The sequence below is a fragment of the Schistocerca cancellata genome, chromosome 1 (assembly GCF_023864275.1).
Source record: "Schistocerca cancellata isolate TAMUIC-IGC-003103 chromosome 1, iqSchCanc2.1, whole genome shotgun sequence".
In the NCBI taxonomy this organism is placed as follows: Eukaryota; Metazoa; Arthropoda; class Insecta; order Orthoptera; family Acrididae; genus Schistocerca; species Schistocerca cancellata.
In genome coordinates, this window is record NC_064626.1 from 1162683054 (window position 1) to 1162707037 (window position 23984).

Sequence of the window (23984 nt, forward strand, 5' to 3'; positions counted from 1 at the left end):
CTGTTGAAAACTGCCGGATGGTCGTAGGTGCAAATGGGAGTCCTGCAGTACGTTACTCTAAAGCATCCCACACATGCTCCATGTGATTCAAGGGGGAAAGTGTAGGCCAGTCCATTCGCCGAATGTCTTCTTGTTACAACAGCTCCTCCACATGCAGAGCTCATCCTAAAAAACGAAACAAAAGCGAAATAGCTGCGGGGCAAGAAAGCAGACGTGCTCGGCTCTCGCAGGGGCTGAGCTGGCAACCAACACGACGGCGGTGTGTTGCAGGATGGCGTCGGCGCCTGACGGCGTTTGCTACACGCCAGCGGCCATCGTCGCAGCCTTAAGTGAGCACAGCTCTTTCCAAAAAAAAGAATCTGTCTTCATTTGATTAGACGAGAACGAAGTACGATGCTGATTAATAAGCGTGATTTTACTGCAAAGTTAATTGTGACGCACAAAACTGATAAATCATCTTTCCACGGTAGGGTATAATCATGCTGAAGACAGACCTACAACACAGACTTCGTCGATTTCCCGTCAGCCAGCCATCTCCTCACTGCAATGGCCTTTTCTTTTCTTCCGACTTTAATATACACTACAACAAATATTAACAGCTTAGTAAATGGAAAGAGAGATTATAGCAGGCTGATGGATCGTACGTTGGGACACCATGGGAGGGGCAGAGTGGCACGCAGATCACCAGGTATGCCTACCTCAACGGGCAGACATACGAGAATTTTCGAATGTGTGTGAAATCTTATGGGACTTAACTGCTAAGGTTATCAGTCCCTAAGCTTACACACTACTTAACCTAAATTATCCTAAGGACAAACACACACACGTATGCCCGAGGGAGGACTCGAACCTCCGCCGGGACCAGCCGCACAGTCCATGACTGCAGTGCCTTAGACGCAGAAATGCGAGGGAAGCTGGTTTGTTTTCAGTTACAGTAGCTCACTTACTCACCGTCTCTCATTGTAAGAGGACTAGTGCTATGCGAGTGCAGTCATGAGTGGTAACAGCTAGTTATTTAATAGTCGATGGTGTATTGATAGTAGAATCCAGCTACCGACGCCCGCGGCCTTATTTCTGCAAGCTGATTTGTTGTCCTGTGCACTGCTCCATGGTCAAGCAAATTCTGGGACGGTTTCTGAGAAAGGAAAGGGCCGATCACCTTCCCCGTCATTGAAACAATCCGAGCATGTGCTGCATCTGTGTTGACCTCGTTAAATCACAATCTTCACTGTTGGAGAAACAACGATTTTAAAAGATTATATGAGGATCTCTAAAATGACCCTGTGTCCTCGGAGTCTTTCGCAGTCATGACTGGATAAAGTCTTCTCGGTTTTCAAGCCGCATCAATTCCAATAAAATACTGTAGCTTTCGATGGCTAGCCCCGCCGTCATTGTCAATGCAGTGTGAGACTGCTGGAAAAACTGCGCAATATCCTGACGGCAATGGCGGACCTAGCCATCAAAATCTCGAGAACTTTATTGGAACTGACGCGGCTTGAAAACGGAGAAGATGTATCCTAAAATGACCCTGTGCTTTTCAGTTTTTTTTCTTTTTTTTATTCATTAGTCTTTTGACTCGTTTAATGCGGCCCGCCACGAATTCCTGTTCTGTGCCTACCTCTTCATCTCACAATACAACCTACAACTTACATCCTCGATTATTTGATGCGCGTATTCCAATCTCTGTTTTCCTCTACAGCTTTTATGCTTTTGCAGCTGCCTCTAGTACCATGGAAGTTATTCCCTGATGTCTTAACAGATGTCCTGTCATCCTGCCCCTTCTTCTTGTCAGCGTTTCACACATGTTTCTTTCCTCACCTATTCTATGAAGAACCTCGTCATTACTTACCTTGTCAGTCCACCTAATTATCAACGTTCTTCTATAGCACCACTTGTCAGACGCTTCTATTTCTCATGTTTTGGTTTTCCCACAGTCCATATGTCACTACCATACAATGCTATGTTCCAAACGAAGATGTTCAGAAACTTCTTCCTCAAATTAAGGCCTATATTTGATATTAGTAGACTTCTCGAGGCCAGAAATGCCTTTTTTGCCAGCGTTAGTCTGTTTCTGATGTTGTCCTCCTTGCTCCGTCCGTCATTGGTTTTTTGCTGCCTGGGTAGTAGAATTCCTTAACTTCATCTACTTCGTGGCCATTAATTCCGATGTTAAATTTCTTGCTGTTCTTATTTCTGCTACTTGTCATTACTTTCGTCCTTCTATACAGGGCTATTACAAATGATTGAAGCAATTTCATAAATTCACTGTAGCTCCATTCATTGACATACGGTCACGACACACCACAGATACGTAGAAAAACTCATAAAGTTTTGTTCGGCTGAAGCCGCACTTCAGGTTTCTGCCGCCAGAGCGCTCGAGAGCGCAGTGAGACAAAATGGCAACAGGAGCCGAGAAAGCGTATGTCGTGCTTGAAATGCACTCACATCAGTCAGTCATAACAGTGCAACGACACTTCAGGACGAAGTTCAACAAAGATCCACCAACTGCTAACTCCATTCGGCGATGGTATGCGCAGTTTAAAGCTTCTGGATGCCTCTGTAAGGGGAAATCTACGGGTCGGCCTGCAGTGAGCGAAGAAACGGTTGAACGCGTGCAGGCAAGTTTCACGCGTAACCCGCGGAAGTCGACGAATAAAGCGAGCAGGGAGCTAAACGTACCACAGCCGACGGTTTGGAAAATCTTACGGAAAAGGCTAAAGCAGAAGTCTTACCGTTTACAATTGCTACAAGCCCTGACACCCGATGACAAAGTCAAACGCTTTGAATTTTCGGCGCGGTTGCAACAGCTCGTGGAAGAGGATGCGTTCAGTGCAAAAGTTGTTTTCAGTGATGAAGCAACATTTTTTGTGAACAGACACAATGTGCGAATCTGGGCGGTAGAGAATCCTCACGCATTCGTGCAGCAAATTCGCAATTCACCAAAAGTTAACGTGTTTTGTGCAGTCTCACGGTTTAAAGTTTAAGGCCCCTTTTTCTTCTGCGAAAAAAACGTTACAGGGCACGTGTATCTGGACATGCTGGAAAATTAGCTCATGCCACAACTGGAGACCGACAGCGCCGACTTCATCTTTCAACAGGATGGTGCTCCACCGCACTTCCATCGTGATGTTCGGCATTTCTTAAACAGGAGATTGGAAAACCGATGGATCGGTCGTTGTGGAGATCACTATCGGCAATTCGTGTCACGGCCTCCACGCTCTCCCGACTTAACCCCATGCGATTTCTTTCTGTGGGGTTATGTGAAAGATTCAGTGTTTAAACCTCCTCTACCGAGAAACGGGCCAGAACTGCGAGCTCGCATCAACGATGCTTTCGAACTCATCGAGGAGGACATGCTGCGCCGAGTGTGGGAGGAACTCGATTATCGGCTTGATGTCTGCCGAATCACTAAAGGGGCACATATCGAACATTTGTGAATGCCTAAAAAAACTTTTTGAGTTTTTGTAGGTGTGTGCAAAGCATTGTGAAAATATCCCAAATAATAAAGTTATTTTAGAGCTGTGAAATCGCTTCAATCATTTGTAATAACCCTGTACTCTCAATTCATATTCTGTACTCGTCACACTTCTTATTCCATTCAACTCATACTGCAATTCTTCTTCACTTTCACCGAGGGTAGCAATGTCATCACATTGATATCCTTTCGCCTTGAATTTTAATCCCACTCTTGTACCCTGCTTTTATTTCTGTCATGCTTCTATTATCAACCGCAACGACAGAAATGCCGGTCTGGTGCCTTTGCCTTTCCTAAAGCCAAACGGATCATCATGTAACAGATCCTCAATTTTCTTTTCAATTCTTCTGTATATTATTCGTGTCGCCAACTTCGGCGCATGAGCTGGTAAGCTGATGTACCAACATTCTCGCACATGTCGACTCTAGCAATATTGAGAATTGTGTGGATGATGTCTTCCCGAAACTCTGATGGCATATCGCCAGTCTCATACAGTCTACAAATCAAAAAATCGTTTTGCTGCCACTTCCCCTATTGATTTTAGGAATTGAGATTTCATGTCATCTGTTCTGCCTTATTTGATTTTAAGTCTTCCAGTGCTCTTCTGAATTCTAATAATGGATCCTCTATCTCTTCCAGGCGGTCGAAGTGGCCGAGTGGTTCTAGTCGCTGCAGTCTGGAACCGCGCGACTGCTACGGTCGCAGGTTCGAATCCTGCCTCGGACATGGATGTGCGTGATGTCCTTAGGTTAGTTAGGTTTAAGTAGTTCTAAGTCCTAGGGGACTGATGACCTCAGAAGTTAAGTCCCATAGTGCTCAGAGCCATTTGAACCAATCTCTCTCTTCCCTATCGATTCCTATTTCTTCTCGTAGTACATCATGAAATAATTCCTCTCCCTCACAAATGCCAGCAACGTACTCTTTCCACCATATCCTCCTATCTGAAAATTTTTCTTCCGTTATCGATATCTCCCTTTGGCCGCAGTCGTTGCGATGCCACCATTGTGACTCAAGGCCTTGATAGATTAGCATTATTTTCTATAAAAAGTACAGGAGTTGTGGAAGGGGAAATTTTCCGGCCATTTAGCACGTAAGACTTGACACTTGAGCCGCACAGTTACACCGAGCATCGATCCTACAAGCCGATAATGGGATTCCTGGTGGGCTCGCCCCCCCCCCCCCCCTGCCACTTTTATCCGGTACCTGCACAGCGGAGCCCGGCGCCACTTGGAGCGCGTGATCGATAGTCGACCACTCGGCAGAAGTTGGCGGCTGTCGCCGGAAGAGCGCCGGCGAGCGTGATGGATGGCTGTTTTTAATTTGCAGCCTCCCGCGTCCCGCGCGAATGGCGCGTCATTAGCACGGCCGATATGTGCTGCAGGCCACTCGCAGCCGGCGGAGCTCAAAGCTGAACACGTCCTCTCCAGAAGGACTGTGGTTCCAACGCAGTTACCTGCTCTAGTTCCCGTGCGATTCAGGTGTTTCAAAATGAATATCTGGGTTTTAAGGCTTTGTACCATTTATCGTATTCACCTACAGCTGTAAATAATACATTAAATGGAAGAGCAACTCGAACAGTTTTGTTCATATACCTGTGCGCATGCGCAAGTACTGTTTCCTGTGACCGTTAGCAAGCGGTAATAGCAAACCTGGCGACTACGGTTTGCAGGGCCTGAATCTGTGGATACAGTACAACGTGACTTCCATTGTAATCCTCCAAGTGATAATAACATTCGTAGATGGTGTCGTCTATAGAATACTGTAGGCATCGGCTGTCTTTGCAAAGGGAAGAGCGACTGACAAACGCCTTGAACGACTGAGAGTGTCTTCCACACGTTGCCTCAAGAAACCAGTTCGAAGACTAGTCGTGATTTAGCAATTCCAGTGATGTACAGTCATGGAAATAAGTATTCATACAGTAGGTGGTGACAAACTACGATGGTGTGTTGGGATAGTAAATCACCCACAGCGCCGATACGAATAAGTACAGTGTTGTAGCGTCAGATAACCATGTTCTTCGTAGTGAAGCTTCCCGTATGCGATGAATCTATTCTGGGAAAATAAAATATGTTACACTCCGCACGGTCTACGACAGGGCAAAAAATGGCTCTTTGCACTATGGGACTTAACATCTGAGGTCATCAGTCCCCTTAGACTTAGAACTACTTAAACCTAACTAACCTAAGGAGATCACACACATCCATGCCCGAGGCAGGATTCGAACCTGCGACCGTAGCAGCAATGCGGTTCCGGACTGAAGCGCCTAGAACCGCTCGGTCACAATGGCCGGCCTACGACAGGGCAAAATGTACTCATACAGCGGACTAGTTTCAACCAAACAAACGGCTGACGCAGCCCCGGAGTGCATGCCACACTTGTGTAGTCGTGTGGCGGCCGTGAAGCAACAGCACGTCGGACGTGCGTACCGTGGAACAGCAGAATGGGTCGCAAGGGGAAGGAACCGACCATTGAGGAACGAAACATCGTTGTCGCCCAATATCTTCAACACAAGTCGTATGCCGAAATTGCGAACACCGAACGACTGTGCAATCTATCATTAAGCGATATAAGGACAGACATGTAGTAATAAACAGTGAACGACACGGTCGACCACAGACGCTTACAACAAGAGTGTCCAGAATGGTACTAACATGGGAACCTCCCCATCGCGCCCCCCTCAGATTTAGTTATAAGTTGGCACAGTTGATAGGCCTTGAGAAACTGAACACAGATCAATGGAGAAAACAGGAAGACGTTGTGTGGAACTATGAAAAAAATAAGCAAAATATACAAACTGAGTAGTCCATGCGCAAGATAGGCAACATCAAGGATAGTGTGAGGTCAGGAGCGCCGTGGTCCCGTGGTTAGAATGAGCAGCTGCGGAACGAGAGGTCCTTGGTTCAAGTTTTCCCGAGTGAGAAGATTAATTTTTTATTTTCAGTCAATTATTACCTGTCCGTCCGTCCGATGCGAGGTAACTGCGCCGTAGTATGGGGACGCTACACCTAAACAAATATCGAAACTCACGACGTCAGTCGACTACAGCGCACGGAAGAGAGAGCATTCCTACTAACGAGGCTCCCTGGCTGGCAGTTGACTGTTCGCTACTTTGAACGAGAGTGCATTAAATACGTGAGATGTAATCCGTGGGCAATATGAATCCAGCAAATATAGCTCGCGACTTCGATAAAAAGGTCAATAAACACTTTCCGAACTGTAAGGAATCGGAAAGTTCCTTAAGGGATCGAACAACTGTCGAACATTTGTATGATTATTTCCTACATTTGTTGATAAACAGTACGTGTGATGATGACGATATCTTGCTGATTGCTGCGGGGCTGTATGTACCAGATGATGAGATTGTTGACGATCCGTACGAAGAACACGAAGAGGAAATACTGCGACTTCAATCTGATGGTATTTCTTTGGATACATGAACGAAACGCTAAAATACAGGTTACTGTCCAAACCAATTAAAAGACGCAAATATAGATTATGGAGTGAAGTAACAAGTAAATTTAAGAAATTTAAAGGGATGGAGGAAAAAAGCACAATTAAATATTGCAAAGAAGCCGTGGAACGAGGTGGGACCCGAAGACAGAAGTTCAGTGAACTAGAAAACCATCTATAACGACAATTTATTAAAGCCAGAAATGAATTAAGTGCAGTGCATGATACAGACCTACAGATTTGGGGATTGCATTACGCTAAAACAAATCGGCCTGGACTTCAAGGCTTCATCTCATTGACTTGTCACGTTCAAAAGAAAATATAAAATTACGAGCAGGAAGACTACGAAATAAGTAAGCAAGAACTACGCGAATAAACTGGAAGAACTTTTAAAGTGTTCCAAGACGCTTGTTACAAAAACTAACGTTAGATTCCAACAGTATGAAGACGCATATATTATCGACACATATCAATCCGGTTTTAACTATGAAATGAAATCAATCCGCACGTTATCGCTAGTTGAAGAAGGCGACACGGAATGTACTGTAGATCAGCTGCATCCCACTTCACATAGTTATACCATAGAATATGCTCTGAAGAAAGCAAGATTTATTTTACCTACATTTTATTTATGTTTGCAGGAAAAAATAGTGTATTTGGACCACAAGTTCAGCAACAAGTGAATAGGGTACTTGCGCAAACGCCGAATGTCATTGTGAATTGCAGTGCGTCATGAAAAATGGAGAAAAGACTAGTGAAAGACTTTAATGAACGTGTGATTGCTCCTTACGCTGACAAAGATTTTGCCTTACTCCTTGACAGCTATACAGGACAGAAGGATCAGGGGTTGTACAATTTTAGTGTGGCACTAGGCGTGATTACCATTCCTCCAGGTTGTACACCTCTTGTGCAACCGTTAGATGTGTTTGGTTTTCGGCAAGTGAAATACTTTGTGAAAAGATTCTATGATTTTGCGAAGCTGCACAGGTACACCGAGCAGTATTATTTACGTGATCGTGTGTCAATTATCAAAGTTCAGGCACTCACACATAATCAACTTCGCTCTCCAAAATTCCAGGACATGTTCAGATTTGCTTGGACATATGCAGGATTTGACGGTTTACACACGGAAAAATTTGAAAACGTTAAAAACATATGTTTTGACAGAGCACAGGGAAAACTGTGCGACTGTGAAACTGTTGCATTCATTTGTTGCAGCTAATGTGACAAACTCTTATGTTTTCATCACTTTTCTGGGAGTGATTATCACATCCACAAGAAAACCTAAATCGGGCAAGGTAGAAGAATCTTTTTACCCATTCGCCAAGTGTACAAGTTAGGTGGATCGACAACATATTCCTGTCATGTGACGCACATGCCGTCACCAGTGTCGTATAGATTATATCAGACGTGTGTTCATGTGGAGGAATTGGTTGACCTATGACCTTGCGATCAAATGTTTTCGGTTCCCATTGGAGAAGCACGCCCTTTCGTCTACTAATCGCACGGTTTTGCGGTGCGGTCGCAAAACACAGACACTAAACTTATTACAGTGAACAGAGACGTCAATGAACGAACGGTCAGATCATAACTTTGCGAAAATAAAGTAAGTAAACTTTTCAGTCGAGGGAAGACTAGAACCAAGGAGTTCTAGTTCCGCAGCTGCTCACGCTAACCACGGGACCACGGCGCTCCTGACCTCACACTATCCTTGATGTTGCCTATCTTGCGCATGGACTACTCAGTTTGTATATTTTGCTTATTTTTTTCATAGTTCCACACAACTCCTTTCTGTTTTCTCGATTGATCTGTGTTGAGTTTTTCAAGGCCTATCCACTGTGCCAACTTATAACTAAATCTGAGGGGGGTGCGATGGGGAGGTTCCCTTGTACGAATCATCAAGAAAAACCCGAAAACGACAGCGTCGGCACTATCCGCATATGTACATGACCACATCCGAAAGGACATCACTCCATCGTACCATTCTCAATCGTTCGGGCTACAAAGCCAGGGTCCCGAGACGAAAGCCCTACATCAGCAAAAAGAACAGGATGTGGCGGGCGGAATTCGCGAAACAGCATGTATCCAAGACAGCAGACTTCTGGGATACTGTATTGTTTAGGGATGAAAGCAAGTTTCATATTGTGCACAATGATGGTAGGATCTTGGTCTGGAGAAGACCCAATACAGATCTCAACCGAAACAACATTTAACCCACGGTGAAGCATGGAGGTGGTTGAGTGATGATATGGGGCTGTATGTCAGCCTACAGTGTCAAATTAGTGTTTGTGAAAGGTACCATGGACAGATTTGTGTATATGAACATTCTCAGACAGAACTTACAACAGAGTGTTGACGCCTTGGGTCTTCCAAGAAATTATTACTTCCAACAGGAGAATGATCCCAAACATACGGCGCAAATTGTCCGGCTGTGGTTACTCTACAACACTCCACACACTCTTAAAACACCAGCTCAGAGTCCGGACGTGAATCCCATCGAGCACTTGTGGAGTGATCTGGAAACACGAGTGAGAAAACACGACATCCGTAGTAAGGTTCTCCTTCGAGGATGGGAAGGTATCACGTCGGACACTACAGGAAAATTGGTCCATTCCATGCCACGGAAGTTGCGAGGAATAATACATCGGAAGGGTATACATACGAAGTATTAAACATGTTCTGGCTTTGTTAGAAGTGTAATTTTCTGTAGGCGTATGAATACTAAATTCCCAGCGCAGTAGAGAACTTGGCAGTCGTTTTTGTATTTTGTTTTGTAAAGGCTTGTTCATTCTCCTTCTATATACCAGCATAGCTACATTGGTGACTGGCCAATGTGCATAGTGCATATCCGATTAGTGTTTTTGGTTTCGTATTGTCAATAAAGGCAGTTTACTTTCCCACGCTCTAGTGTATGAATACTTATTTCCATTACTGTATGTGTGGAGACTTTGAAGGAGACGCCAACAACTGTGTCGTCCTTGTTTGCAGTTGGTACGAGTACTAAAGCCTACAGATTATGGTTTGTAGCGTCGCAAGTTTGTTCCGAGCGAACGTTTGTTTTAGGATAGTTAGCTGCATGTAACTTCGGGGTCTGACATCTTCTGGCCTAACCGGGAGACACACGCGTGTGTCACTACCTGCCGTGGGAAAGCTATCCAATGTCTCTTACTGGACGCGTGCATTCTCCACCTATAAGAACCTAAATAAATGATGTTAAATATTATTCAATCATTTTCAAAATCGGTACACTGCCTTTTGACATTCAGGAGAAGATTGTATCCAACTTTCAGCTTTATAACTACCATAGTTTCAGAGATAAAAAAAAGAATTGCTAAAAAAGTGAAAAACCGACACTTAGGAAACTAAATTCAGTTAGGAAATATAATGGTTCATCCTTTGGTATTATCTAAAAACATAAAGAGAACTTGCAGGGTGCAGAATTAATTAATTGAGATTCTCATATTAAAACTTTAATTATCTTTCGTTTTCGTAATATAAAAATAAGACAAAATTATTATTGGTGTCTAAGATTGTTGTGGGAGTATATGTGAGTGAATGTGAGTGTGTACGTGGAACATTCGTCAAATTTGAATGTTGCATTATATACCGTCTTAAGTAACCTGCGAGAGTTACGCAAGCCTGTCGTGGGAAAATGTTCATAGGGAATTTACCCACTTTGCTGATGACGCATGTCTAGGTGTGATTGCTATTGGAACAGAGCAGCCAGAAAGTCCGCTGGAGTATTATCTGTAGCTAAGGGATATATAATGGTAAGACAGAGATTTAGGAACCAGGTTTTAAATTGTAAGACATTTCCAGGGGCAGATGTGGACTCTGACCACAATCTATTAGTTATGAACTGTAGATTAAAACTGAAGAAACTGCAAAAAGGTGGGAATTTAAGGAGATGGGACCTGGATAAACTGAAAGAACCAGAGGTTGTACAGAGTTTCAAGGAGAGCTTAAGGGAACAATTGACAGGAATGGCGGAAAGAAATACAGTAGAAGAAGAATGGGTAGCTCTGAGGGATGAAGTAGTGAAGGCGGGAGAGGATCAAGTAGGTAAAAAGACGAGGGCTAGTAGAAATCCTTGGGTAACAGAAGAAATACTGAATTTAATTGATGAAAGGAGAAAATATAAAAACGCAGTAAATGAAGCAGGCAAAAAGGAATACAAACGTCTCAAAAATGAGATCGACAGGAAGTGCAAAATGGCTAAGCAGGCATGGCTAGAGGACAAATGTAAGGATGTAGAGGCTTATCTCACTAGGGGTAAGACAGATACAGCCTACAGGAAAATTAAAGAGACCTTTGGAGAAAAGAGAGCAAATTGTATGAATATCAAGAGCTCAGATGGAAACCCAGTTCTAAGCAAAGAGGGGAAAGCAGAAAGGTGGAAGGAGTATATAGAGGGTCTATACAAGGGAGATGTACTTGACGACAATATTATGGAAATGGAAGAGGATGTAGAAGAAGATGAAATGGGAGATACGATATTGCGTGAAGAGTTTGACAGAGCACTGAAAGACCTGAGACGAAACAAGGCCCCGGGAGTAGACAACATTCCATTAGAACTACTGACGGCCTTGGGAGAGCCAGTCCTGACAAAACTCTACAAGATGTACGAGACAGGCGAAATACCCTCAGACTTCAAGAAGAATATAATAATTCCAATCCCAAAGAAAGCAGGTGCTGACTATGAAAATTACCGAACTATCAGTTTAATAAGTCACAGCTGCAAAATACTAACGCGAATTATTTACAGACGAATGGAAAAACTGATCGAAGCCGACCTCGGGGAAGATCAGTTTGGATTCCGTAGAAATGTTGGCACACGTGAGCCAATACTGACCTTACGACTTATCTTAGAAGGAAGATTAAGGAAAGGCAAACCTATTTTTCTAGCATTTGTAGACATAGAGAAAGCTTTTGACAATGTTGACTGGAATACTCTCTGTCAAATTCTACAGGTGGCAGGGGTAAAATACAGGGAACGAAAGGCTATTTACAATTTGTACAGAAACCAGATGGCAGTTATAAGAGTCGAGGGGCATGAAAGGGAAGCAGTGGTTGGGAAGGGAGTGAGACAGGGTTGTAGCCTCTCCCAGATGTTATTCAATCTGTATATTGAGCAAGCAGTAAAGGAAACAAAAGAAAAATTTGGAGTAGGTATTAAAATCCAGGGAGAAGAAATTAAAACTTTGAGGTTCGCCGATGACATTGTAATTCTCTCAGAGAGAGCAAAGGACCTGGAAGAGCAGTTGAACGGAATGGACAGTGTCTTGAAAGGAGGATATAAGATGAACATCAACAAAAGCAAAACGAATATAATGGAATGTAGTCGAATTAAGTCGGGTGATGCTGAGGGAATTAGATTAGGAAATGATACACTAAAAGTAGTAAAGGAGTTTTGCTATTTGGGGAGCAAAATAACTGATGATGGTCGAAGTAGAGAAGATATAAAATGTAGACTGGCAATGGCAAGGAAAGCGTTTGTGAAGAAGAGAAATTTGTTAACATCGAGTATAGATTTAAGTTTCAGGAAGTCATTTCTGGAAGTATTTGTATGGAGTGTAGCCATGTATGGAAGCGAAACATGGACGATAAATAGTTTGGACAAGAAGAGAACAGAAGCTTTTGAAATGTGGTGCTACAGAAGAATGTTGAAGATTAGGTGGGTAGATCACGTAACTAATGAGGAGGTATTGAATAGGATTGGGGAGAAGTTTGTGGCACAACTTGACTAAAAGAAGGGATCGGTTGGTAGGACATGTCCTGAGGCATCAAGGGATCACAAATTTAGCATTGGAGGGCAGTGTGGAGGCTAAAAATCGTAGAGGGAGACCAAGAGATGAATACACAAAGCCGATTCAGAAGGATGTAGGGTGCAGTAGGTACTGGGAGATGAAGGAGCTTGCACAGGATAGATTAGCATGGAGAGCTGCATCAAACCAGTCTCAGGACTGAAGACCACAACAACAACAAGGGATATTTCCAGATTTATTGCCTTTTCGTTTTCGTTTATTGAACATTACTTTAATATTTGTACATCAGAATGACGTAGATGCGTCTGTGTGTAAGGACTGGTGCAGGCCAGTTTTGGCGCTAGTATGATCATGAGCGAGCATTCTGATTGGCAGCGAGTATGGTCAGCCAAACACAATTGAGACGGTTCCTGATCGTTACCTGATAGTTGTACTGGGAGTGAGGCTGCAAGAAAGGAGTCGCTCCCTAGCTTTGAACGCAGATGGTCATTTACTAGTGCCAGTCAAAATATTGTGTAAAATGAAGGAATATTGAGTTACTCGCGTTTGATACGTGTTGTGACTAGCACTGATGTACTTACGTACAGTTTTGTGAAGTTTGGAAGTTTTAGAACTGTTTTGTTGGAATGATATTCGTGTATGAAAATTTGGCCTTTATACACTCCTGGAAATTGAAATAAGAACACCGTGAATTCATTGTCCCAGGAAGGGGAAACTTTATTGACACATTCCTGGGGTCAGATACATCACATGATCACACTGACAGAACCACAGGCAACAGAGCATGCACAATGTCGGCACTAGTACAGTGTATATCCACCTTTCGCAGCAATGCAGGCTGCTATTCTCCCATGGAGACGATCGTAGAGATGCTGGATGTAGTCCTGTGGAACGGCTTGCCATGCCATTTCCACCTGGCGCCTCAGTTGGACCAGCGTTCGTGCTGGACGTGCAGACCGCGTGAGACGACGCTTCATCCAGTCCCAAACATGCTCAATGGGGGACAGATCCGGAGATCTTGCTGGCCAGGGTAGTTGACTTACACCTTCTAGAGCACGTTGGGTGGCACGGGATACATGCGGACGTGCATTGTCCTGTTGGAACAGCAAGTTCCCTTGCCGGTCTAGGAATGGTAGAACGATGGGTTCGATGACGGTTTGGATGTACCGTGCACTATTCAGTGTCCCCTCGACGATCACCAGTGGTGTACGGCCAGTGTAGGAGATCGCTCCCCACACCATGATGCCGGGTGTTGGCCCTGTGTGCCTCGGTCGTATGCAGTCCTGATTGTGGCGCTCACCTGCACGGCGCCAAACACGCATACGACCATCATTGGCACCAAGGCAGAAGCGACTCTCATCGCTGAAGACGACACGTCTCCATTCGTCCCTCCATTCACGCCTGTCGCGACACCACTGGAGGCGGGCTGCACGATGTTGGGGCGTGAGCGGAAGACGGCCTAGCGTTGTGCGGGACCGTAGCCCAGCTTCATGGAGACGGTTGCGAATGGTCCTCGCCGATACCCCAGGAGCAACAGTGTCCCTAATTTGCTGGGAAGTGGCGGTGCGGTCCCCTACGGCACTGCGTAGGATCCTACGGTCTTGGCGTGCATCCGTGCGTCGCTGCGGTCCGGTCCCAGGTCGACGGGCACGTGCACCTTCCGCCGACCACTGGCGACAACATCGATGTACTGTGGAGACCTCACGCCCCACGTGTTGAGCAATTCGGCGGTACGTCCACCCGGCCTTCCGCATGCCCACTATACGCCCTCGCTCTAAGTCCGTCAACTGCACATACGGTTCACGTCCACGCTGTCGCGGCATGCTACCAGTGTTAAAGACTGCGATGGAGCTCCGTATGCCACGGCAAACTGGCTGACACTGACGGCGGCGGTGCACAAATGCTGCGCAGCTAGCGCCATTCGACGGCCAACACCGCGGTTCCTGGTGTGTCCGCTGTGCCGTGCGTGTGATCATTGCTTGTACAGCCCTCTCGCAGTGTCCGGAGCAAGTATGGTGGGTCTGACACACCAGTGTCAATGTGTTCTTTTTTCCATTTCCAGGAGTGTAGTATCCACGTGACATGTTTCAGTATTCAACCACTAACCATTTTTGGCGACCAAATCCACCAGAAGGACCGAGTGTAATAACTCATGTTAATGGTGGAATTAATGACTGTGGAAACATTGTTTAACTCGGGTCGGAGTTGGACAGATTTCTGGCAGCTGTGCGTGCAAAAATGAGCGTATGACTTGTCAACATGACGAAAATAAGCAATAGTTTAAATGTGGACTGAATAGTGCCGTTTCTTTGGTGATAAGAACAAATTAACATTTTTGTGTGGAAATTTTGGACATTATTTTCCAGAAGCCCATCCATTATCTTACTGTCCGATAGATTTTTTTATTGACAGTTTTTCTACAGAACTTCATTTCATTAGTAGAGTTGCGCTGCCTCAGTACTTGTAGATATTAGATGGTGCTTTTATCAACACTGCTTTTACATCATCTTGTATCTACGTTGCTGAGTGAAGGGACATCGAACAGACGCCGTTCTGAGGTAGGTGAATTTATAAATTGCAGTACTGAACAGCTAAACGCCGCACCGCCGCAGGTTGTCGTGCCAAGTTTGCAAACGAAATGTTGCTGCTTTACCACGAAAATTTTCTGGATTGATCTGTCTTTGATGAATCGACATTTCATCTGGGTAAAAACGTAAACACACATATTGTGCGCTTCTGGCGATCAGCAAATTCCTACGGCATGGTACAGTAGCAATGCAAATCCCCGAAACTGAATGTCTTTTATGCAATATCCTGGTTGAAGGTTTATGAACCTTTCTTCATTGGTAACTGGTGTTTCTTATCTTGATGCACTAGAACAATGGCTCTTCCCTGAATTGGAGGAAGCTGAACCACAGAACTTCCTTTGGCAACAAGATGGTGCTCCATCTCACTGAAATAACAGAAAACGCTTTTGGTTAAACAATGTTGTATAGGTCGCGCAGGGTACGGTGGCCGAAGCGCAGTGCTAAGTTTTCGTCCAAAGGGCTGGGCGAGTTCATTCGTTTGTTCACAGGGGGAAGCCGACAAGTGTTTGCCACCTTTCAGCCGGTCGGCGATGACAGAAACAATGTGCACGCCCTGCAGTCTTTCTCAAACGATTTCACAGAAACTATTGGCCAAAAAAATTTCATTTTTGCTTTAATTGTAACTTTATATGTCAGGTTCATTGTGATGCGCCCATCATTTCGTTAATGGCCGTAGTTTTTGGGATATTTACGTGGAAGTAAGACATTGCCCGAAATTCGGAAAAGCTTGCAATGAAAAATAGGGGTCGCTATGATTTTGTGTCTGGTGCATATTACATAATATGTTGGTACATATGAAATTTAGCTTACATATTCAATTTTTTTTAGATTGGTTGGAGGTCTCTATTTGTCACCAATCTCGAGAAAAATGATCTTACGTAGCGCACTCATTTGTGATCGCACCACGCTAGAGTGAAATATCCACAACATTGTATATATGGTTCTCGGGCCAGACAACGGATGTCATTGTGAAAACTCCACAATATTTCATCAGCGCAACTCGCCGAGATCTTCAGGTGCGACGAACAGGTGCGGCATGTAATACATCGGACAAACTTGTCGCACTGTAGAAGAGAGATGTATTGAACACCGACGCTACACTCGTCTGGAGCAACCAGAAAAGTATGCAGTGGCCGAGCATTGTCTCCGTACAGGCCATTCTAAGAACTATCAACATACCAAAATTCTCGCATCGACGAGTTCGTACTGGGACAGTGTTATCAAGGAAGCAGTGGAAATACGTAGCTCGACGAATCTTGTAAACAGAGACACGGCTTTCAGCTTAGTACAGCTTGGGATGCAGCACTGGCCATATTGAAGTCGCTTCGAGCAGAGAGGAGTACTATTGGTCATAAGACGGATGACGATTCGCTAGCAACATAAATATTCTGTTGACAACGGGAGGATAATCAAGGCGCCTACGCGGACGCGCATTTTTGCCTGCGGCTTCCGACAGAGGTCGGTGGGGCGGCCGATGGCAGCGCAGAGTAACGGCGGCAGCCTCCGCGCGTGCGCCGAAGTCTTTGGTTCTTCATCCTGTAGGTCTCATTGCTGTCCTTCCAGCTATCGGTTGATATCGTCGCTATTGGCCATCGAATTTGGCGCCTCCACGCATGCGCACTTCCTGCCTAAGACTGGCATAAATAGGGGGCCCTGGTCCTGCCTTAGCCATCTCCAGCGCTACTCCACAAGGATACCGCCCTTCGATTGTGCCATTCCAGCACTAATCATAGCGCTAGGTTTCAGGTGCCAGCCAGCCAGCCAGCCAGCCAGCGGTCCAGCCGAGCAGCACAGCAGCAGCAGCAGCAGCAGCGGTCCCGGCAGCAGTCCCGGCCAGCAGCAGCGGTCCAGCCGGCAGCAGCCAGCCAGCCCTCCAGCAGCAGCAGCAGCAGCGGTCCAGCCAGCAGCACCAGCCAGCCAGCCCTCCAGCAGCAGCAGCAGCAGCGGTCCAGCCAGCAGCACCAGCCAGCCAGCCCTCCAGCAGCAGCAGCAGCAGCAGCGGTCCAGCCAGCAGCACCAGCCAGCCAGCCCTCCAGCAGCAGCAGCAGCAGCGGTCCAGCCAGCAGCACCAGCCAGCCAGCCCTCCAGCAGCAGCAGCAGCAGCAGCGGTCCAGCCAGCAGCACCAGCCAGCCAGCCCTCCAGCAGCAGCAGCAGCAGCGGTCCAGCCAGCAGCACCAGCCAGCCAGCCCTCCAGCAGCAGCAGCAGCAGCGGTCCAGCCAGCAGCACCAGCCAGCCAGCCCTCCAGCAGCAGCAGCAGCAGCAGCGGTCCAGCCAGCAGCACCAGCCAGCCAGCCCTCCAGCAGCAGCAGCAGCAGCGGTCCAGCCAGCAGCACCAGCCAGCCAGCCCTCCAGCAGCAGCAGCAGCAGCGGTCCAGCCAGCAGCACCAGCCAGCCAGCCCTCCAGCAGCAGCAGCAGCAGCAGCAGCAGCGGTCCAGCCAGCAGCACCAGCCAGCCAGCCCTCCAGCAGCAGCAGCAGCAGCAGCAGCAGCGGTCCAGCCAGCAGCACCAGCCAGCCAGCCCTCCAGCAGCAGCAGCAGCAGCAGCGGTCCAGCCAGCAGCACCAGCCAGCCAGCCCTCCAGCAGCAGCAGCAGCAGCGGTCCAGCCAGCAGCACCAGCCAGCCAGCCCTCCAGCAGCAGCAGCAGCAGCAGCAGCAGCAGCGGTCCAGCCAGCAGCACCAGCCAGCCAGCCCTCCAGCAGCAGCAGCAGCAGCGGTCCAGCCAGCAGCACCAGCCAGCCAGCCCTCCAGCAGCAGCAGCAGCAGCGGTCCAGCCAGCAGCACCAGCCAGCCAGCCCTCCAGCAGCAGCAGCAGCAGCAGCGGTCCAGCCAGCAGCACCAGCCAGCCAGCCCTCCAGCAGCAGCAGCAGCAGCGGTCCAGCCAGCAGCACCAGCCAGCCAGCCCTCCAGCAGCAGCAGCAGCAGCAGCAGCAGCGGTCCAGCCAGCAGCACCAGCCAGCCAGCCCTCCAGCAGCAACAGCAGCAGCAGCGGTCCAGCCAGCAGCACCAGCCAGCCAGCCCTCCAGCAGCAGCAGCAGCAGCGGTCCAGCCAGCAGCACCAGCCAGCCAGCCCTCCAGCAGCAGCAGCAGCAGCAGCGGTCCAGCCAGCAGCACCAGCCAGCCAGCCCTCCAGCAGCAGCAGCAGCAGCGGTCCAGCCAGCAGCACCAGCCAGCCAGCCCTCCAGCAGCAGCAGCAGCAGCAGCAGCAGCGGTCCAGCCAGCAGCACCAGCCAGCCAGCCCTCCAGCAGCAACAGCAGCAGCAGCGGTCCAGCCAGCAGCAGCAGCCAGCCAGCCCTCCAGCAGCAGCAGCAGCAGCGGTCCAGCCAGCAGCACCAGCCAGCCAGCCCTCCAGCAGCAGCAGCAGCAGCAGCGGTCCAGCCAGCAGCACCAGCCAGCCAGCCCTCCAGCAGCAGCAGCAGCAGCGGTCCAGCCAGCAGCACCAGCCAGCCAGCCCTCCAGCAGCAGCAGCAGCAGCAGCAGCAGCGGTCCAGCCAGCAGCACCAGCCAGCCAGCCCTCCAGCAGCAACAGCAGCAGCAGCGGTCCAGCCAGCAGCACCAGCCAGCCAGCCCTCCAGCAGCAGCAGCAGCAGCGGTCCAGCCAGCAGCACCAGCCAGCCAGCCCTCCAGCAGCAGCAGCAGCAGCAGCAGCAGCACCAGCCAGCCAGCCCTCCAGCAGCAGCAGCAGCAGCGGTCCAGCCAGCAGCACCAGCCAGCCAGCCCTCCAGCAGCAGCAGCAGCAGCAGCAGCAGCAGCGGTCCAGCCAGCAGCACCAGCCAGCCAGCCCTCCAGCAGCAGCAGCAGCAGCGGTCCAGCCAGCAGCACCAGCCAGCCAGCCCTCCAGCAGCAGCAGCAGCAGTGGTCCAGCCAGCAGCACCAGCCAGCCAGCCCTCCAGCAGCAGCAGCAGCAGCGGTCCAGCCAGCAGCACCAGCCAGCCAGCCCTCCAGCAGCAGCAGCAGCAGCGGTCCACCCAGCAGCACCAGCCAGCCAGCCCTCCAGCAGCAGCAGCAGCAGCAGCGGTCCAGCCAGCAGCACCAGCCAGCCAGCCCTCCAGCAGCAGCAGCAGCAGCGGTCCAGCCAGCAGCACCAGCCAGCCAGCCCTCCAGCAGCAGCAGCAGCAGCGGTCCAGCCAGCAGCACCAGCCAGCCAGCCCTCCAGCAGTAGCAGCAGCAGCAGCGGTCCAGCCAGCAGCACCAGCCAGCCAGCCCTCCAGCAGCAGCAGCAGCAGCGGTCCAGCCAACAGCACCAGCCAGCCAGCCCTCCAGCAGCAGCAGCAGCAGCAGCAGCAGCGGTCCAGCCAGCAGCACCAGCCAGCCAGCCCTCCAGCAGCAGCAGCAGCAGCAGCGGTCCAGCCAGCAGCACCAGCCAGCCAGCCCTCCAGCAGCAGCAGCAGCAGCGGTCCAGCCAGCAGCACCAGCCAGCCAGCCCTCCAGCAGCAGCAGCAGCAGCGGTCCAGCCAGCAGCACCAGCCAGCCAGCCCTCCAGCAGCAGCAGCAGCAGCAGCAGCAGCGGTGCAGCCAGCAGCACCAGCCAGCCAGCCCTCCAGCAGCAGCAGCAGCAGCGGTCCAGCCAGCAGCACCAGCCAGCCAGCCCTCCAGCAGCAGCAGCAGCAGCGGCCCAGCCAGCAGCACCAGCCAGCCAGCCCTCCAGCAGCAGCAGCAGCAGCGGTCCAGCCAGCAGCACCAGCCAGCCAGCCCTCCAGCAGCAGCAGCAGCAGCGGTCCAGCCAGCAGCACCAGCCAGCCAGCCCTCCAGCAGCAGCAGCAGCAGCAGCAGCAGCAGCAGCGGACCAGCCAGCAGCACCAGCCAGCCAGCCCTCCAGCAGCAGCAGCAGCGGTCCAGCCAGCAGCACCAGCCAGCCAGCCCTCCAGCAGCAGCAGCAGCAGCGGTCCAGCCAGCAGCACCAGCCAGCCAGCCCTCCAGCAGCAGCAGCAGCAGCAGCAGCAGCAGCGGTCCAGCCAGCAGCACCAGCCAGCCAGCCCTCCAGCAGCAGCAGCAGCAGCGGTCCAGCCAGCAGCACCAGCCAGCCAGCCCTCCAGCAGCAGCAGCAGCAGCGGTCCAGCCAGCAGCACCAGCCAGCCAGCCCTCCAGCAGCAGCAGCAGCAGCGGTCCAGCCAGCAGCACCAGCCAGCCAGCCCTCCAGCAGCAGCAGCAGCAGCGGTCCAGCCAGCAGCACCAGCCAGCCAGCCCTCCAGCAGCAGCAGCAGCAGCAGCAGCAGCAGCGGTCCAGCCAGCAGCACCAGCCAGCCAGCCCTCCAGCAGCAGCAGCAGAAGCGGTCCAGCCAGCAGCACCAGCCAGCCAGCCCTCCAACAGCAGCAGCAGCAGTGGTCCAGCCAGCAGCACCAGCCAGCCAGCCCTCCAGCAGCAGCAGCAGCAGCGGTCCAGCCAGCAGCACCAGCCAGCCAGCCCTCCAGCAGCAGCAGCAGCAGCGGTCCAGCCAGCAGCACCAGCCAGCCAGCCCTCCAGCAGCAGCAGCAGCAGCAGCGGTCCAGCCAGCAGCACCAGCCAGCCAGCCCTCCAGCAGCAGCAGCAGCAGCGGTCCAGCCAGCAGCACCAGCCAGCCAGCCCTCCAGCAGCAGCAGCAGCAGCGGTCCAGCCAGCAGCACCAGCCAGCCAGCCCTCCAGCAGCAGCAGCAGCAGCAGCGGTCCAGCCAGCAGCACCAGCCAGCCAGCCCTCCAGCAGCAGCAGCAGCAGCGGTCCAGCCAGCAGCACCAGCCAGCCAGCCGTCCAGCAGCAGCAGCAGCAGTGGTCCAGCCAGCAGCACCAGCCAGCCAGCCCTCCAGCAGCAGCAGCAGCAGCGGTCCAGCCAGCAGCACCAGCTAGCCAGCCCTCCAGCAGCAGCAGCAGCAGCGGTCCAGCTAGCAGCACCAGCCAGCCAGCCCTCCAGCAGCAGCAGCAGCAGCAGCAGCAGCGGTCCAGCCAGCAGCACCAGCCAGCCAGCCCTCCAGCAGCAGCAGCAGCAGCGGTCCAGCCAGCAGCACCAGCCAGCCAGCCCTCCAGCAGCAGCAGCAGCAGCGGTCCAGCCAGCAGCACCAGCCAGCGAGCCCTCCAGCAGCAGCAGCAGCAGCGGTCCAGCCAGCAGCACCAGCTAGCCAGCCCTCCAGCAGCAGCAGCAGCAGCGGTCCAGCCAGCAGCACCAGCCAGCCAGCCCTCCAGCAGCAGCAGCAGCAGCAGCAGCAGCGGTCCAGCCAGCAGCACCAGCCAGCCAGCCCTCCAGCAGCAGCAGCAGCAGCGGTCCAGCCAGCAGCACCAGCCAGCCAGCCCTCCAGCAGCAGCAGCAGCAGCAGCAGCAGCGGACCAGCCAGCAGCACCAGCCAGCCAGCCCTCCAGCAGCAGCAGCAGCAGCAGCGGTCCAGCCAGCAGCACCTGCCAGCCAGCCCTCCAGCAGCAGCAGCAGCAGCGGTCCAGCCAGCAGCACCAGCCAGCCAGCCCTCCAGCAGCAGCAGCAGCAGCAGCAGCAGCAGCGGTCCAGCCAGCAGCACCAGCCGGCCAGCCCTCCAGCAGCAGCAGCAGCAGCGGTCCAGCCAGCAGCACCAGCCAGCCAGCCCTCCAGCAGCAGCAGCAGCAGCGGTCCAGCCAGCAGCACCAGCCAGCCAGCCCTCCAGCAGCAGCAGCAGCAGCGGTCCAGCCAGCAGCACCAGCTAGCCAGCCCTCCAGCAGCAGCAGCAGCAGCGGTCCAGCCAGCAGCACCAGCCAGCCAGCCCTCCAGCAGCAGCAGCAGCAGCAGCAGCAGCAGCGGTCCAGCCAGCAGCACCAGCCAGCCAGCCCTCCAGCAGCAGCAGCAGCAGCGGTCCAGCCAGCAGCACCAGCCAGCCAGCCCTCCAGCAGCAGCAGCAGCAGCGGTCCAGCCAGCAGCACCAGCCAGCCAGCCCTCCAGCAGCAGCAGCAGCAGCGGTCCAGCCAGCAGCACCAGCCAGCCAGCCCTCCAGCAGCAGCAGCAGCAGCGGTCCAGCCAGCAGCACCAGCCAGCCAGCCCTCCAGCAGCAGCAGCAGCAGCGGTCCAGCCAGCAGCACCAGCCAGCCAGCCCTCCAGCAGCAGCAGCAGCAGCAGCAGCAGCGGTCCAGCCAGCAGCACCAGCCAGCCAGCCCTCCAGCAGCAGCAGCAGCAGCGGTCCAGCCAGCAGCGGTCCAGCCAGCCAGCCCTCAAGCAGCAGCGGCCCCGGCCCCGTCCGCGGCAGCAGCAGCAGCAGCAGCAGCTGCGGCATTCCTGCCACCCATCGTCGAGTCAGCGCCAGCGCCAGCAGCGTGGTACTCTGGTCTTCGTCCGTCTTCGTCTTCCTCCGTCTTCCTCCGTCTTCGTCTTCCTCCGTCTTCGTCTGTCCCCAGTTTTTGTCCTTTCTTTTTCGTTCTGTGCGTTTTTGTTTCTCCCTGTCGTCATATCAGCCCCCACCACCACTACCACCACAGCCATAGTTTATACTTCCCCCTCCGCCGCCACCACCACCATAACATGGTGTGCCCAGTCACACCCCCCTCTTTCCATCTCGCCTCTTCTCACTCTCCCTTCGCCCTCGCTCTTTGTCACCCCGTCTCTAGCTTCTTCCTCCCGCTCCTCTCCCTCTGATCCTTTCCTCCCACTCCCCCAGCCTGTCACTGCAGCTCCAGCTAGAGTGGTGGCCCGTTGGGCCACTGCTCATGCCCAACTCTCCCCATCGCCTTCGCCATCACCGCCGCCACTGTCGCCGTCGCCTTCACCGTCACCATCTCCGGCGCCAACTGCTGTGTCCACGCCGGGACCTGTCCCTTCCCGCCACCTCCCTTTAGCTCCCGTCCCTCATATCACCACCCACCCTTCTGCCGCCGTTAAACGCCCTAGTGGCACCACCACCTCCTCCACTCCCAAGAAGGCCCCGCCTCGTCCTCCGTCCGTCCCCCCCCCACTGGGATGCCATGGATGTCTCCTCGCCTGGCCCTGCTCACTCCGCCTCCTCCTCCTCCTCCTCCCCCCCTCTTTATACAAATACCTCCTCTCCCATCCCGATCCTTCCCTTCTCGAGGCCCGGAATCTCTCCCTCCTCCTCCGCCAGCACTTCCCTGGTGCCCCCATCTCTCTCCTCACTCCCAGATGGCATTCCATTCTCATCTCCTCCCCCAGCCCAACCCTCCATACTGACATCCTCTCCTGCCTCCCCATCACCCGTTTTGGTACCAACGCCTCCCTCACCCCTGCTCCTTCTCCATCTCCTACCAGCCAACCCCAATACCCACGTCACCCACCGACCCTCACCGCCGTGATCACTCAGCTCAGTCCATCGATCACGGAGGAGGAGGTGTTGGCGGAGCTCAAGGCGCATCCTACGCTGGAGGTGCGGGCGGTCTGCCGCATTTTCAACTCGGCCGGCCCCACCCCCCTTATGCGGGTTTTCTCCGAGGACGCCCCCTCCATTGACCGTCTCCTGATGGAGGGTGCCCTCCTCTTCAACCAGCGCTATATGGTCGACCCCTCCCGTTCCCCTCCTCAACCCATGCACTCCCAGAGGTGTCTGCGCTATAACGCACACCCAACAGCCGAGTGCCGCGAGGCCCCCACCTGCCCGCATTGTAGGCAAGCGCACTTCCTCTGGCAGTGCCCTAACCTTCAATGCCCTCCCTCCTGCAATACCTGCAATCTCCCCCATCCCACCTACTCCCAAAAGTGTAAAGCCCGACCCCCTCTGACCACTCCTGAACTCACCGTCCCTGTCCATCCTCAGGACGCTCCCACCC

General features: G+C 51.8%; 1 pseudogene; it reads left to right on the plus strand.

Annotated features, from left to right (window-relative positions):
• Positions 1-655: 655 nt before the first annotated feature.
• On the plus strand, positions 656-22474 carry LOC126138086 (putative uncharacterized protein DDB_G0271606; annotated as a pseudogene).
• The last annotated feature ends 1510 nt before the right edge of the window (positions 22475-23984 follow it).